The sequence below is a fragment of the Eurosta solidaginis genome, chromosome 3 (assembly GCF_040869045.1).
Source record: "Eurosta solidaginis isolate ZX-2024a chromosome 3, ASM4086904v1, whole genome shotgun sequence".
Classification (NCBI taxonomy): Eukaryota; Metazoa; Arthropoda; class Insecta; order Diptera; family Tephritidae; genus Eurosta; species Eurosta solidaginis.
This window is the reverse complement of record NC_090321.1, coordinates 175,837,934-175,854,708: the sequence shown is the minus strand read 5'-3', so window position 1 is coordinate 175,854,708 and position 16,775 is coordinate 175,837,934. Positions and strand designations below refer to the sequence as shown.

Here is a 16,775-nt window from a genome sequence, read left to right as displayed (position 1 = left end):
GCGTTTTTTTTTCACGCGCAAACGAAACGTATACGCGTGTAAAAAAAAACACGGCTATTATCAATAAAATTACTACATACATTTTAAACATGTCGTTTTCTACATTTGTTTTCGGCAAATTCATGACGTATATCATCAACATCGATTTTGTTCAATAAATCTGATTTTTTGGAATTGTTTCATTTCAATGAAAAATTCTTCCAAATCTCTGGAATAAAAACGAACTAAGTTATTTATAGCTTCGTGGAAGTCTCCATCAGTTAGAGAAAAGTTGATGAGAAATGCAAATCTCACTGAAACGTCCATATGCACTTTCGCACGTCGTTTGATATCACTGTGAAGATTGTCGATGATTTCGAGGAAACGTTTTGTCCCAATAATCATAGCGAGGCGAAAATTCTACTTCTGGACTTCTGGAGCATTTCCGCCATAAGGTTGGTATTTTCTACGAGTACGTTGTACGATTTCTGTATAACCTACACCAGGTAATAATTGTTTTGTTTTTTCTCGATATCATTGAACTTTTCACGGAATGAAGCTAAACTTTCTTCTAACAATCCGTACAAAAAACCACACGTTTGCAAATCTGCTTTTTCACTTTGCAATGACTTACTCACTGAACGCATAGCAGTCAAAATAGAGTTCCATAAAATCAACATGAAACCAAATTCGAATTTTTGCATTTTATTCGCGATACACGTCGCCTCATAACGAGTATCAGTATTTTGTGATTCATCATCAGCAATGATTTCTAGAGCTTCTAATATGATATCAAATGAATCGTAAACGGCATTCGTCGCATGCGAATGTGCTTCCCAGCGTGTAGTTGAAAATGTCTTCAAAGTTTTCTCATTGTTTAGTTTATTTTTTAATACGCCCCAACGATAGGTGGAAGCGGAAAAAAATTATATAATGTCTGCATAACGGCGAAAAAATCTACTGAATAAAAACAGCACTTCACAGCATGCTCTCCAACCAAATTAAGGGAATGCGCAGAACAGGGAACGTAGATCGCATTTACATCCAAACTCAATATTCTTACTTGCACACCTTTATACTTCCCGGACATGTTTAATGCGTTGTCATATTATTGTCCTCTACAATTTTGAATACCTAAACCACAGTATTCAGTAAGACACTTAAAAGTTTGATCCGCTAGACTTTCACCAGTATGACCTTACAACTGAAGAAAAGTTATAAATCTTTTTTATTATTCAATATACTCTCCTTTCACTTCGATACACTTCCTTGCACGCTCATACAATTTGTTACATGAGTCGGAAATGTTCTTTTTAGGAACCTAGTTTGTCGGTCGTCGCCTTTTGAATGCGGTCAATTGAGTTTTTATTTATTTGAGTAAAATTTATTTTCAGTTCTGGGCCCGTATTACGTGTTACGATCAGTGACTGAATACCATTTTCACTCAAGCAATAACTATGCAACTGTCAAACTTTTCCTAAAAATTATAATAAGTTATGGATCTAACGAGTACTATTTGTCACTAGTTCAAATATGCAATGAATCCCTGATTATATTTTTCTTTCACTCTCTAGAATTTTATGTTTGTAAGAAAATTTTAGAAGTCTTTTTCATTTTTCGGGGGCCCCCTAAAATTGAGGGCCCAGGTAACTGCCTATTCCGCCTTCTTATTAATTCGGCCCTGTACATAAATATGTATTTATACACTAATGGGCATGCACATACATATGTATATCATATGTTCGTGTGCAGCAAAGGTGAAATTCTATTAACTCATATACATACATACATTTATACATGCTAAGTCTGAAATCGTGTACTAATTGTTAGATGCTTGCAAATAAGAAAAAAATCGGTTTAAATCAAATCAAGGGAGGACAGTGATGACCTTTTCATTGGACTCGACTTTCTAAGTCTGGAACCTCTGAACAATGTTCGCCCCGAATAGTTTTTCAAGGTAATGGATGTGAATGACACCTCCTATGTCCCAAAAAAACTAACTTGCTCGCACGTTATTGTGATACAATAAAATCAGGTTTCGTCTAGATGACAGTGAAGAAGGAGCCGCTTTTGTTAATTGAAGGGGCAAAATGGGCCAAAGCACGCCGAAGGCCATTATAATTACAGGTTCCAGCCAGTTAACTTTTAGAAAGGCTGGGAAATAACTTTAGACTCAGCAGACCTCATTCATAGAATGTCAGCTACGATGGAATTTTCAATCTTCATCAGTCGGGTACACTGCTGACCGTACCGCAGCCCCAGAGAAAGAAGAAACTCACAGGAAGCTGAACCAGATCTGTACAAAGGAGTGGCCAGATGCGCACCTTGAATCCACAAAAGATCATGTAGTCTTAACAACGAAGCACTTACTGCCAATAGTTGGTTCCACAACCTTTTCTGAAAATATAGTAGGTATTCTCTTTTTAGGTGTAATTAGACTCCTGACTGACTTAATCACCTGGACGTAAAATCGTTGACTGCTGTGCACAAAGTTTGCACTCTAAGATCAAGTCCTTCTGTAATTATTTGTCCCCGTAACATGAGCTCATCTGCGAGCCTTTCGGACTTTATTCATACATGCGTAGATCTCGTCCAGCTCATCACTAAATTTCCTCCGATACAAGCCGTTGGCATCACAGCAAAGACTATACATCTTTTGGAGAACTGTTCTCTACCCCGTCTTCTTATATCACAGAGAGATCCTTCCCAATACTTTTGAATTCGATGTTGTTGTGGTTATTATTGAAGGAGTGTTACGAAATTCGGCCGCCAGATATTAATCCCGTATGCCTGCCGCGGAAGGCATTTTTGCACACCCTGAACCTTCTCCCTAACCTGTTGGGATCTCGTGGTGTTGCTCAACGTATAGTAAGCAAACGCAGAATATAAATCCACAGCCAAGAATCGGTTTACTCTACAAGAACTCCATCTTATAAAAGGAGGTAGATTTTTCATCGAAAATCATCAGGACTTCTGAGGCTCATTTCCATCTTAACCGTTAGATGAGTAAGCAAAATTAACATTTACGTGGCACCGAAAGTCCATGCACCATTTAGAAAGGACTATTAAATCCGCTCAAAGTTACTGCAATGTGTGTTAGCGAACACCGCGGTCCGGAAAACGATGAATGTGAACGGCGGGCTACATATGTAGCTACACAGGAGTCACCTAAATTGAATTAATTGGGACTGGAGAAAATGTTTTTCCAACGAGACGGTGCAACCGCACATACTGATGGAATGAACCTTTTTTGTGTCGATCAATCTCTCGTTTCGGCGATTTCCATTGACCAGACATATAAGCTGATTCAACCGTTCCAGACACCGTTTTATGGGGCTTTTGAGGTTGCGAGCTTACGCCAACAAGTCTATGTCAAGAATAAGAAAACCTTTTGCCCGAATTCTGGCAAAAGTGGCTGCCATTTGGCCTACATAACGAATTTTGGAAAATCCTGCTTATTTTGCACCTTCTGATATCGTTCGAATCGCTGAACTTTCGATTAAATAACTCAAATATTCAGTATAGCAATATCTCCTTTATAAAGACTACTTTGGGAGTAATACAATTACAATACTCGCGTATTTCGCTAAAGCTTGTTAAAATCAAACCGATCAATTATTTCTCAGCTTACGCTGCTTATATACTCTATGTTGCCTCGTTCGCATATTTCTCCTAAGGTCTAAACATTTCACGAACATGCCTTTTGGAACAGTTGTATCTCATACTTGGTTATTTAGTAACAACTTAACCCTCAAACGGGCAAAATCGTAATACTGTTCAATATTTGTTCATATTTTGCGGGCATGTAAATGTTGGCTATATATGCTTATAAATAAGTTTTCACTAAAAAATAATGTCTGGAAAAATATTTATGGGAGAAATAGTGAACACCGTTTCCAGACGGTCTTGCCGGTTCACGTGTGTATAAAATTACTAAAAAGGAGGCACGTGCTTTTAAAATATTTTTATTTTGAAAAGATCGTAATTCGAACGATATTCTTTAAATAAAGCTTTCAAAAACATAAAGTAATAATGCGCTAAAGCTTGGCCTTAACAACGAAAAGTAACACAACATATATGTAGATATTTTTAATTCATTTTGAAATATTATGGGGGATGGGCACGACTGGTTTCATTTTAAAATTTATTTATTTTTGTGATGGTAGTCCCAAAAACAATTTTTGTCTGTTTTCAATATAAATGCAGATTACATTTGGAACAAATGGCTGGTTATTCGACTGTTTGCAATGTTTGTAGCGTTTTTTCCCGTTTCTATCCATCCACTTTAGGAAGTGATCATGGCCGTCAAATCGCGCATCATCGAGAAGATGAAGAGCCCTTTTCCTACCATTGAGAGACCAGCCTGTGCTGATAGTGAGCGATCAATACTTTGCTCCGATGTCTGTCTACCAACTGCCCGCTTTTCTTTGAAAAGGACGAGACCAGCAGCTATTTCCTCATGGAATTGCGGAGGATTGTACTGGTTTTTTTCTTCGGACATATTGCTCAAATCGTTTGCTTTCTCAGAGCGCATACGTTTATGCAAAACATAAGCATTTGTTGCTGCCATGTCCACAAAGTGATAAAAAATTCTAACCATAATATTTCGGCTTTTAGTCTGAATATGAAACGACCGATAAGACTGTTCATCAGATCGACTCGGCCCATATGAGCATGTATTCTCTAATGATTTGGGGAAAGTTTCCTTGCATGAAAAGCTTTTGTTTTCTATAATATCTTGATACTTTCGCTGGTTGAATATCAGTATTCGCTCTCAAAAAAGGTTCAATACCAGCATATGTAGATGTCAGACGTACACATTTATTTTCCTTCCATAACACCATGGTCACACCGGCTCCTTGAAATAAGGTCACACAATCAACGGAAAATCCTCTGCTTTCTTTGCTCACGTCAGCGCCAGTTGGCAGCTTGCAACCAGGAATGCGATTGACCAAGAAATCCCATACTTCTCATTGTACCCAAACTATATATTGCACGAGTTCGAAGTATACTAACAGAGGTAATAATTTATAAAAATTATCAAAATATAATATGTGATGTACAAGATCGGGAATCGTAAGCGAATGACAATATTTGATATGGCTCCAAGATCTCGTGTGATAGGCAAGGCAACGTTATCGCCGGTACCATTGTATATTTCGAAACGGTAGGCAAAGTCGTTCGTGTCCATAGCACAAATAATTTTCCACCTCATTTGTGCGGCTTATTTAGCATATATTGTAAAACTAGGTTGAACTGGCGGTCCAGTAGCTTCAACTGTTGGTAATGGAGATCGAGGCGTTTTGGACGATCTTAACGATCTTTTTGCTATGGGTGTAGACGATGTGTATGGGGTTTGTGAACCAATTGATTCGTCGAAAATCAGTGTTGATCTAGCTACTGGTTGTTTGATTGAACTTATATGCAGCGACGAATTTACAGTCTCGTATCCTGAGCCTCATTCATTTTATTTATACATTCTGCAATTATCTGTTCAGCTGAGTCATTACCCTCACTGTTATCAGCGACATAGTCAGTGTTATCGAAACTGTCATCATTGCTGAAAGTTTCGTTTCCGACACCCACGGAATCGATGAATTCTATCAATTCTTCATCGGAAAATCCTTCCAAATTTATTTTTCCTTTTTGTAAGAATGTCCAGAGCGATCCATATTTACCACAAAACTATATATTCCCCTGCAATGAAAGCACATCTTTATGTCAATATGGAATAATTTTTTACCCACAAACCGCTAAGACGTCCTTGAGACGGCCTTACTTTTTTCGAATCCAAACCCAACTATAAATTACTTTTTCACTTCAAACCATTTTTAAAAATCAAAAAGAATATGTAAGGTACTTACCGTAAAATTATGAACTTGATTGTTTTATTCAAATGTATATCTTTTTAAAATGAAAAATGCAAAACTGGATAACCAATGTTTAACGCTACTTCACTCGTTCCCCTCACTTCATTGAGAATAACTTTGAAATGCATTGTCACAATACATTAAATATTCCATCAACATACTACTAAAAGTAATTTGCACCTATTTACCGTAATTTTTGGCGACAAAAATGTGTATTCTGGACTCTGAAGGCAAAAAGAAGAAGACTGTTTTGAGACGGTCTTACCCGTTTGAGGGTTAAGCTCTTAGCTGAACGTGATGTGTGATTGTTTTTTTTCATCTTCGCTCTTATCTGCTGACTGCATATGTGTATGTGAAATAATCTCTCTGCTTCAAGCTGCTGTTATGAGTGTGTGTGGCTCTTTGCTTTGATGTGTTCATGTACATAAGTGTGGTTGCTTGCTTTATTGTTGTGGATTTGTTTAGTAGCAGCATAGTGATGTATAGAATTGCTAATATTCGTCACAATATACTAATACTAATTTTATTATAGAAACTTGTTTACATTTGGCTATTCAAAAATTTTTTTCTTCCTCGAGTACGTAATTAAACCCAAGGAAATTGATCTTCATAAGCTATGCAAAGTTATGTAGTTAATTAATTTACTTATATCAATTATGTAAAAGTTAGTGATAGCAGATGTAGGAAGTGCGATTCGGAGGAGGAAACAATCGAGTATGTTTTGTACTCGTTCCCTGCACGCAGCAGGCTAAAACTCCAGCTATTAGGAGTGATACAGCTATCAGACCTAAACCAGCAAGTGGAATAGGTTCTGGGAAGCTTCTGCTGTTTGCCAGAGGATATAGTAACTTTATAACATTGGTCCTGTTTTTGATAGGGTTTTTTAGTTTTGTCTTTAAAAATACTTCTGATAACACTATGGACTCATTCAGTCTAACCTAACAGACAGCTGGGCATGGCTTCCAAACGATTTCGTCGGCTTTTGTTTTGGGGCTTACAAAAAGTTTCAAATTTTCTTCTATTAAATATAGGTGGTGCCACCTCCATTTTTATTTTCAAATTGTACTTAACTTCTATTTTGCGTCATAAAGACAATCAACTTTCATCAATTTATCGGTCCTTGGTAATCAATTTTCGAATTTCTGGAAAAATTCGATACCGAAAAAGTGAGCGTGGTTACTGTTCGATTGCTTCCCTTTTCTATTTAAAGGGAGACACTCACAATGTCGAAAATCAAGATCCAGACACACCAAAATATCGACAACTCTTAATTTAGACAAATCAAAATACAGATTCAGAAAAATCAAAATACAGACCAATCATAATACGGAAATTCCTAGACTCTCCATTCAAAAATAAATGTGATTTCTTGAATAAGTACATACTTTAAAGGACTATGGATTTTTATTTCAATTAATATTTTGTATCTTCATAAATGAAGATAAACCTATGTATGTTTAAATAAGTTCAGCGAGGGGATCGCGTAGGCGGTGTTGCATCAGCAAAAGGTTATTTTTTTGAAGCGCGACCGAAGGCCGCCTACGCAGAAAGGTTGTTCTGGGCAGAAATACTGGGGATCGCGTAGCCGGTGTTGGATCGGCTAAGGGTTATTCTTTTGAAGCGCGGCCGAAGGCCGCCTACGCGAAAAGCAAGAAACACTGTGGATCGCGTAGCCGGTGTTGGATCGGCTAAGGCCTATTTTTTGAAGCGCGGACGAAGGCCGCCTACGCAGTAAGGTGTTCTGCACAAGTACTGTGGATCGCGTAGCCGGTGTCGGATCGGCTAAGGGTTATTTTTTTGAAGCGCGGCCTAAGGCCGCCTACGCAGAAACATGTTCTGCACACAAATACTGTGGATCGCGTAGCCGGTGTCGGATCGGCTAAGGGGTATTTTTTTGAAGCGCGGCCGAAGGCCGAATACGCGGAAAGCAAAATATGCTGTGGATCGCGTAGCCGGTGTTGGATCTGCTAAGGGCTATTTTTTTGAAGCACGGCCGAAGGCCGCCTACGCGGAAAGGTGTTCTGCACACAAGTACTGTGGATCGCGTAGCCGGTGTCGGATCGGCTAAGGGTTATTTTTTTGAAGCGCGGCCTAAGGCCGCCTACGCAGAAACATGTTCTGCACACAAATACTGTGGATCGCGTAGCCGGTGTCGGATCGGCTAAGGGGTATTTTTTTGAAGCGCGGCCTAAGGCCGCCTACGCAGAAACATGTTCTGCACACAAATACTGTGGATCGCGTAGCCGGTGTCGGATCGGCTAAGGGGTATTTTTTTGAAGCGCGGCCGAAGGCCGAATACGCGGAAAGCAAAATATGCTGTGGATCGCGTAGCCGGTGTTGGATCTGCTAAGGGCTATTTTTTTGAAGCACGGCCGAAGGCCGCCTACGCGGAAAGGTGTTCTGCACACAAGTACTGTGGATCGCGTAGCCGGTGTCGGATCGGCTAAGGGTTATTTTTTTGAAGCGCGGCCGAAGGCCGCTATAGTGTTAACTACTTTGTACTCTTTACTTTAATTTTTAAAATAATTTTAATTGAGTTTTCGTGTTAACTTAAAATTTTGAATAACTTCAAAAAAAGAAAATTCTAATTAGTTGGAAAATATCTAAACTCAAAAATAAACAAAAATAATATTTTATACTTCAAATAAATAACATAATATTTTTAAGAAATAAATATTTAAATATTTGGTTAACCACCAAATATATTGGCGATCTTACCAACGATCCTGCAATCGAATCAATTAAACCCCAATAAGTTCAAGAACGATATAATTTTCGTTTGACAAAAGTGGTGTAGTACTTCCGCGCAACCAATTTTTCTCATCTAGCTGAAAGTAGCTACCAACAGAAGCTCATGCGAAGTTTCAACCGTCTTCAACCGTCATCTTGCCAATATTAAATGCAAAACTTAAAATATAAAAGACACGTGTGGTTCAAGTTATCATGAATGTTTAACGCAACTTAAAAATATTATGTTATTTATTTGAAGTATAAAATATTATTTTTGTTTATTTTTGAGTTTAGATATTTTCCAACTAATTAGAATTTTCTTTTTTTGAAGTTATTCAAAATTTTAAGTTAACACGAAAACTCAATTAAAATTATTTTAAAAATTAAAGTAAAGAGTACAAAGTAGTTAACACTATATTTATCTTGGAGGGGGAGTAAATATAGTGTTAACTACTTTGTACTCTTTACTTTAATTTTTAAAATAATTTTAATTGAGTTTTCGTGTTAACTTAAAATTTTGAATAACTTCAAAAAAAGAAAATTCTAATTAGTTGGAAAATATCTAAACTCAAAAATAAACAAAAATAATATTTTATACTTCAAATAAATAACATAATATTTTTAAGAAATAAATATTTAAATATTTGGTTAACCACCAAAGCCGCATACGCGGAAACGTGTTCTGGGCAGAAATACTGTGGATCGTGTAGCCGGTATTGGATCGGCTAAGGGTTATTTTTTGGAAGCACGGCCGAAGGCCGCCTACGTAAAAAGCTGTTCTTAATGGAAGAATCATATTTTGGTACCAACAAGGTACCATTTTTTGGTTTGTCTGTATTTTTATTTGTCTGCATTTTGATTTGTCTGCTTTTTTATGTCGACATTTTGAGTTTTGGGATTTTGATTTTCTGTATTATGTTATACACCCTTCCTTAACGTCTCTAATGAAAATGAAAGCATTGCCATTAAGGTATCGAGTCAGAAAGATCTTTTATAAACCTGGTGACAGTCCGGTCCCAGGATTTTTCGGGATTATCCAGACACTGTTAATTTTCAGTTTTGATTCAAAAATAATAATGTTACGCATTCACATATAAGTAGTTTAACAAAAGAACTTATTTCACTCCAATGTTTTAAAAATAATTCAAAACAAATTTTATAAGCATAAGCATATGAGAGCATCTAAATATCTGAAAGGTCAGATCTTAAGAGGCCGTTGAGAAACATCTTTCTGGCTCCAAACTCCAAACTATTAAGGGAATTTGTTGATGGCGCCGTTTATAAATGTACACCACGAGATCCACCGGATGGAAAAATGTCTATTTCCTTTGAAATCAGATAATTGAGATTTGTAACGTCTAAAAAAATCTGTACTTTACCAGGAAAGGAGTATTTTCTGTGATTTCAATTGGAACTTGCTAAAATAATAAAACAGGGACATGAATTCAGGTTTTTAAATTTGCAATATAAGATCTCGAGAAGCTCCCGAAATCCAGGGATTTTAACAAACATAATACCGATATTTGAGGATGGAAAAATAACTCCATGCCTTAATTGCATTTAACACCTAAACATGTGTTATTGGTTTGAATAAGTGCTGTTATGTTATCACTAACAGTTTTATTTCTTTAGTGCGTCAATGCTAGCTTTGCTGTAAACCACAGAGGCACATGCATACCTATACATAATATACATACATATGTATGTAGTTATTAACAGCATATGTGGTTTTGAATGAAATTTTCCAAATTTTCCAGTTAACAGCATATTTAACATTTAGCCACTGGCGCTGTTTGCTTCAGCTTATCACTCGGGTTCACGGTTGCCACTTAAGTTCATTTAGACCAAAAATGGTCCCTTCCAACCCGATTTGGTTCGCTGTTGTTGTCGTTGTTGTAGCGATAAGGGCACTCCCCGAAGGCCTTGGGGAGTGTTATCGATGTTGATGGTCCTTTGCCGGATGGATATCCGGTACGTTCCGGCAACAAGCACCATAAAGGTACTAGCGCGACCATCTCGGGAACGATTTGGTATGACCACATGAAACCTTCTAGGCCATACCACCCTCAAACCCCCTAGATCCATCACGAGTTCGGGGTCGCCAGAGCCTCGGCTGTTAATGAAACAGGATTCGCCACGGGTAGGTGAGGTTGACAATTGGGTTGGAGAAGCTATATATTGCGCTGGCAACCCCTCGAGAGGGTTTCGCTACACAACCCCTTGAATAATTTTGGTATTTTAGTCGCCTCTTACGACAGGCATACCTACGGCGGGTATATTCTAAGCCCCCTAAAACGCTGGTCCCTTTTTTTCAATTTTGGTCCCTTTTTTTTGGTACACTTCTTTTTTTACTGAGAATTCACAACACTGCTCACAACATTTGCCACACTTTCATTAACCCACATATAATTTTCAATATACTTCCATGAATTTTTTACCACAAAAACTGCAAAGTCAATAAAATATAGCAGAACACCTAAGAGATAATTTAGTCAAGGCCACCGTGGTGTGATGGTAGCGTGCTCCGCCTACCACACCGTATGCCATAGGTTCACACCCCGAGCAAAGCAACATCAAAATTTTAGAAATAAGGTTTTTCAATTAGAAAAAAGTTTTACTAAGCGGGGTCGCCCCTCGGCAGTGTTTGTTAAGCGCTCCGGCTGCATTTCTGCCATGAAAAGCTCTCAGTGAAAACTCATCTGCCTTTGCAGATGCCGTTCGGAGTCGGCATAGAACATGTAGGTCCCGTCCGGCCAATTTGTAGAGAAAATCAAGAAGAGCACGACGCAAATTGGAAGAAAAGCTCGGCCTTAGATCTCTTCGGAGGTTACAGCGCCATACATTTATTTATTTATTCATTAAAAAGAAAATCTTAGGGCAAACACATTACACGGACATATTAGAGTATTATTTTAGTGGTTAGATATATCGATCGGTTATCAAACACTTTTCTTCAAAGATTTTTTTGACTTATGGAGCCATTACAATGGCCGTCGAATTTTATCAATTGAAAACTAAGTAAAAGAATGAAGCTAATTTGTTTTATGTTTGGTGTACTTGCCATTCACTTAATTCAAGCATACCAAGAGATAATAAGAGTTTGTGAAGGAATAACTATGCATATCAATGTGCCAAACAAAAATTAAAACCTTATCTTTCATTCTCATATTAAATCATTCTCACATAGCTCAAAGTAGCTTAATGAGTTGAAATAATTCCAGGACTATTGAGAACTAAGTAGTTTGACAAAAGAAATATTTTAACTGGAAATATGGCAGAAATACTTCTCGAAAGTGATAACTTTATAAATATACACCTAACTGAGAATAAAACGAATTGGTTTTTATATTCGGATTTTGAAGCAAATGTAAAAGAGATTTGATTTCGGAAGAAGTTTTTTGTGAAAAGTTATTCCTGTATGTACAGAACTCCATAAACTTCAAACCCAACACTGTTAACTAAATTCTAGTACCTAATTGAATGTAATCAGGCTCCGTTATGGTACGGTTAAGACTTTTAAGAAGCTTGATTTTAGATCCGAGGCCTGGGGCCTGTGAGTTTTTCAAAAATTATACTCACTGAATCTAGGTAGGCTCTTGTATGAAATTTTAACGTTAAGGGGAAAAATGAAGCATCTATAATAATAGGTTAGGTTAGGTTTAAGTGAGTGGCGTCCGCATCGGAGCGGCACACCTAGCCTTTTTAGGACCATTGTGAAACCACACGGATGAAACCACTTCGTTGAGTTTGTGAAGCCAACTAAGCGTCGTGTATTGACCTCAGCTATATAAGTCAGATCTACGAGAAACATCTTGCCCATAAAACTTTGCCTTCTTCTACCGAGCGCTGGACATTCGCAGAGTAGGTGCCTAACAGTTTCAGACTCTTCCTCGTTGCCGCAGCTTCTACAATAGTCATTAAATGGAGCGCCAATGTTTTCAGCATGCGGTCCAATACAAACGTGACCAGTGAGAAGAACTACAACTAAGGAAAGATCCCTCTTACGAAGGGTAAGAAGCTCTCGCGATCTTTTCTCATTCCATTCCGGCCATGTGAGTTTTGCCGTGTGGCTTCTGTATGATGCCTCCACCTGGCTCCGGCTTCCATCAGTAGAGCCTCCTTTATTTTGAGCTTGCAGGTGGACAGCGTAGTATTAACAAAACTGCTTCGAAGAATCGTTTGGTTTCATTTATGATTTACTGAGTTTGCCCCATAGTTCGGCAAAACCAGAACGCAGATTTTTGAACAGTTTCTTACTAAAACCTAACTGCGTTATACATGTTATTTCATTGGTTGGTGAAAGACCTATACTTATCCTAGAAATGTGAAAATGTAATACCAAAAAGTACACTTTCTTTGTGCAATTTGAATTAAAGCAAAGTCTTCTATTCGCTATTTTCAGTAAAATTTTGTATAGGAAACGATGATATCATCCTAAAATTTTATATTTTCAACGAATTGTGAATTGCCGAACTGATTGTGTCTCAAAAAAATAAAACAAAAATTTGGTCCTTTCTTTCGATGAATGAAAACATGGCGTGGCAACCGTGCTCGGGTTTCTGTTACATTTTCTCTGCAATAGTCGGTTACTCGGCTGCTCGGCCAATCAACCATTCAGCCATGATAAAAGTTCTCGCTGTTAATGATCGTTCTGTTTGCCTGGGGCGTATGAGATGCAATGATCGCCTTTTCGGTTTAATTTTATGTGTGCAACGGTACTTACCGGGTTGATTAGGTCGTGTTGAATGCGTTGAAACGACATTTAGGAAATTCGAATAAAATAATAAAACAAAAAACTACTAATAATAAGTGCAAACGAAATCACCGTCGCAGAAAGTGAAAGTGTGTGAATTGTGTTCTATGGATTTTTGAACGAAATTAGAAGGTGAACATTTTGATAATTACATACCTACTTATGTACATAAGTACGTACATAGGAAAAAGTGCATCAATTTTGAAAGAAAAAACAGTAATTTTCATTTTGTTTGAGAGCCAAAAAGTTGAATGTCATTCAAAAATTGATAAGTTAAAGTGCCAAAAGGCTGAAATTAGTGATAACGATGTCACATTCGAGATTAACAATAATAACAAGAATCCGGCATATTATAGAGACGAGATTTTAGAAGGTACAAAAAAATACTTGCTAGCTACCTACATATGTATGTATGTAGTTTAAGTGTCGTGGATAATAATAACGCTTTCGTTTTGCAAATAAAAATTAAATGCTTGTGAAATATGTTTATTATTAAGTTTTTAGCTTCCATAGTTTTGCTTTGACATTACACAAGAAAAACTTTGAACTTTGATAAAATGGAATGTAATAATGGAGTCTTGTCAGGTCATTGATGAAGAACTTGCTTTCGAATTTCCCCACTTTCTAATCAGCATAAGTATACCTGCTCGGTGCCTCGGGGCAGCTTGAGCGCCGACCATAGGGCCATAGTAGTATAGCGTCATCAATCACAAGACGAACAGACTACCTGATTCCCTATCTGCGCTTCGAGGGAGATCTTAAGCCCACAATAGAGGTGGACGGTTGGCGCAAGGGTGCTCAAATGTCGGACGAGGCGATAAATGTGTACACAGACGGTTCCAAAGTGGTGGAAGGAGTAGGGTCTACGGTATACTGTGCTGATCCGGAAATAAACAGATCATACAGTCTGCCGGATTACTGTAGCATTTTCCATTTTCCAAATATTAGCCGTAAACAAAGCAGTAGAAACGCTGGAACGGAATAGCTTCAGCTGCAACCGTATTAACTTTTATATTGACAGTCAAGCAGCAATTAAGTCAATAATTTCGCATAGCACAGCATCTCAAAGCGTGTTAGAGTGTAAGCAGTCTCTGGAGAGAATCGGGACAGGGAGCAGCATACATCTATATTGGGTCGCAGGGCATATGGGAATAGATGGGAATGAAAAAGCGGATGAACTAGCTAAAAAGGGCGCATCTCTTGAAGCTTGCTCCGTAGACGTTCCAATTAGACTGGGTTAGATCAAGCGAAGGCGAGAGGTGCACATGAACAACCAAGCGGGAAAGATGTGGGTTCAAGCGCGGGGCTGTAAAGTGTCGAAGATTATGCGTAGGTCTTACAACCTTAGACTAACACAGTTGCTTCTATCATTAAAAAGAGAGGACTGTAGACTCATGATGGGTATTCTGACTGGACACTGCCTCCTGGCGTCACATGCCTTTAAATTAGGCTTGGTCAGTGATAGCAGATGATGAGCACGTTCTGTGCTCGTGCCCTGCACTTGCCAGGCTAAGACTCCAACTATTAGGAGTGATACAGCTGTCAGATCTAGAAGCAGCAAGTGGCTTAAGTCCTAGAAAGCTTCTAGTATTTGCCAAGAGGACAGAGTTATTTTATAACATATGTCTTAGTTTTTGATAGGGTTTTTCAGTTTGGTCGTTAAAACGAACTTCTGGTAACACTAGGCACTCATTCAGTCTATGTGAGGTCCTCATGGACCGACCAGTTCAACGTAACCTAAGTATACCCGTATTAGAAAAACTGCATTTGGCCTATCTATATGGCTAGGCACGAAATATCGGATGAAAGATATCGATCTTCACCACTTCCAGTTGTAAATGAGAAAGCGCCAATTGCAATTGAGAATAGTCAGTTGTATATGAGAATAGTCAATTGCAAATGCAAAATCTCCATATGGAAATGAGAATTGTAAATTGTTAATGAGAAAACATAAAATGAAAATGCGAAAGCGTAATTTGCAACTAAGAATATAAAAATAGTTAGAAAGGTGAGTTATGTAATCATTCTCCAAAGGATAATAATACTTGATAAGAATTTTGCTATGTACACACTGTCATATGTTGGAGTGAGAGATCATTTCCATGCAATGATGTTGTATGCTGGAATGCTCTCGGGCAGCCTCCTTCAGTTGCTGATCTCTTCGCTCCATCCCTGATTTTCGTATCGATGGTCATCAGTATTGGGGAGCACGGTACTAAATGCAGCACATCCGTTTGGCTATTTTAAACATCATCTACTGTGTGTCATAGCTCGTTGTCGCACACCAAAACTAAGTCATTTAAATCGTTCCCCTGCTCTTCCCAGTATTAAAGAGCTGACTTTACTCAAGTGGAGCATGTGCTCATCCCAACAGACACTTTTGTTTGTCGATTGACGACACTCCAGACACTGATATAGTGCCGAACAAACGAATGTATGAGCCTCGTCCAAATTACTAATTATGATTTCGCATATTAAGTTTGTGTTTTTTCACTTAAACCTGACTATTCTCATTTCGATATGACGCTTTCGCATTTACATCTGACACTTTCTCACTATAATTTTATGGGAATGAAATGGTATGTAGAAGTCAAAAAAGAAAAGGCCAGTATGCATGGTGGAATCACCAGGTGAAGTAAATAAAAAAATACTGACGATGTACGCTATCTGAAACGGTAGTGATGTATTTTCAACGATAAGAAGAGGGTAAAATTTTTACCCGCTTTGAAAAAAATAGGAGTAGAAAAATAAATACCGTGCTACGAAAGCCATTACAGAAACTGTTTTTTTCAGCATATCAGTGCTACCCTACGCCAAGGCAGAAGGGATACATAGGACCAGTGCGAGTTTACATTACTTTTGGCATCGAATAAAAATAAAAATAAAACTTAAACAGTGAAGAGGAGTAAAATTCAATGAATGTGTCTAAAGTAAACTGATCTCAACTTCAACTGCTGTTGAAACTTTCATCGAAAACCCGGCCATGAAAGAGAGAGGTGTTATCCAATATTTAGTTGAACTGTAGTAACTTTGCGCACTTAAATGGTCTGCTTTGGTAAAAAGTGTTACAGTCCCACTTGGAAGTGATCATAATACTTTTAAACGCGTTCCATCCCTAACAATGCAATGATATTGACATATTGCCCTGTTGATTTGTCGTTGAGAGTCGGAACTAAAATACGGCATATGTTTATACAAACTTGAACAGAAGATCCCCCAAAAACTCCTGATAGTTGAATTCATGATGTATTACTATTGTTATCAGGTTATTAATTACTAAAATATGTCAAGGGATAGACTAGCCCAGCGGCAGTCGGCCTAGAACCACAAGATGCTGATCCGATCGAGCCGGATTCATATATTCTATATTACAATCCATAACGTGTAAGATTTCTCTTAACCGTTTAAACGGTTATGGTCGTCCAATATGGCGCGCCACTCGC

The 16,775-nt window shown here is 38.0% G+C and overlaps 2 protein-coding genes across 7 annotated transcripts in view; one reads left to right on the top strand and one right to left on the bottom strand.

Moving 5' to 3' along the window:
• The window catches only part of LOC137244667 (uncharacterized), a 588,428-nt gene extending 579,695 nt beyond the window's left edge, over nucleotides 1-8,733 (bottom strand). Inside the window, exon 1 of the mRNA XM_067774014.1 lies at nucleotides 8,568-8,733. The gene's annotated coding sequence lies outside the window, so the exon portion shown is untranslated. The remainder of the gene's footprint in view (nucleotides 1-8,567) is intronic.
• Nucleotides 8,734-13,244: 4,511 nt separating this feature from the next.
• Nucleotides 13,245-16,775, top strand: part of Lapsyn (Leucine-rich repeat activity-regulated protein at synapses) — a 142,168-nt gene continuing 138,637 nt past the window's right edge. For all 6 annotated transcript variants that reach the window (XM_067773970.1, XM_067773967.1, XM_067773964.1 and 3 more), the window contains exon 1: nucleotides 13,245-13,705. The gene's annotated coding sequence lies outside the window, so the exon portion shown is untranslated. The remainder of the gene's footprint in view (nucleotides 13,706-16,775) is intronic.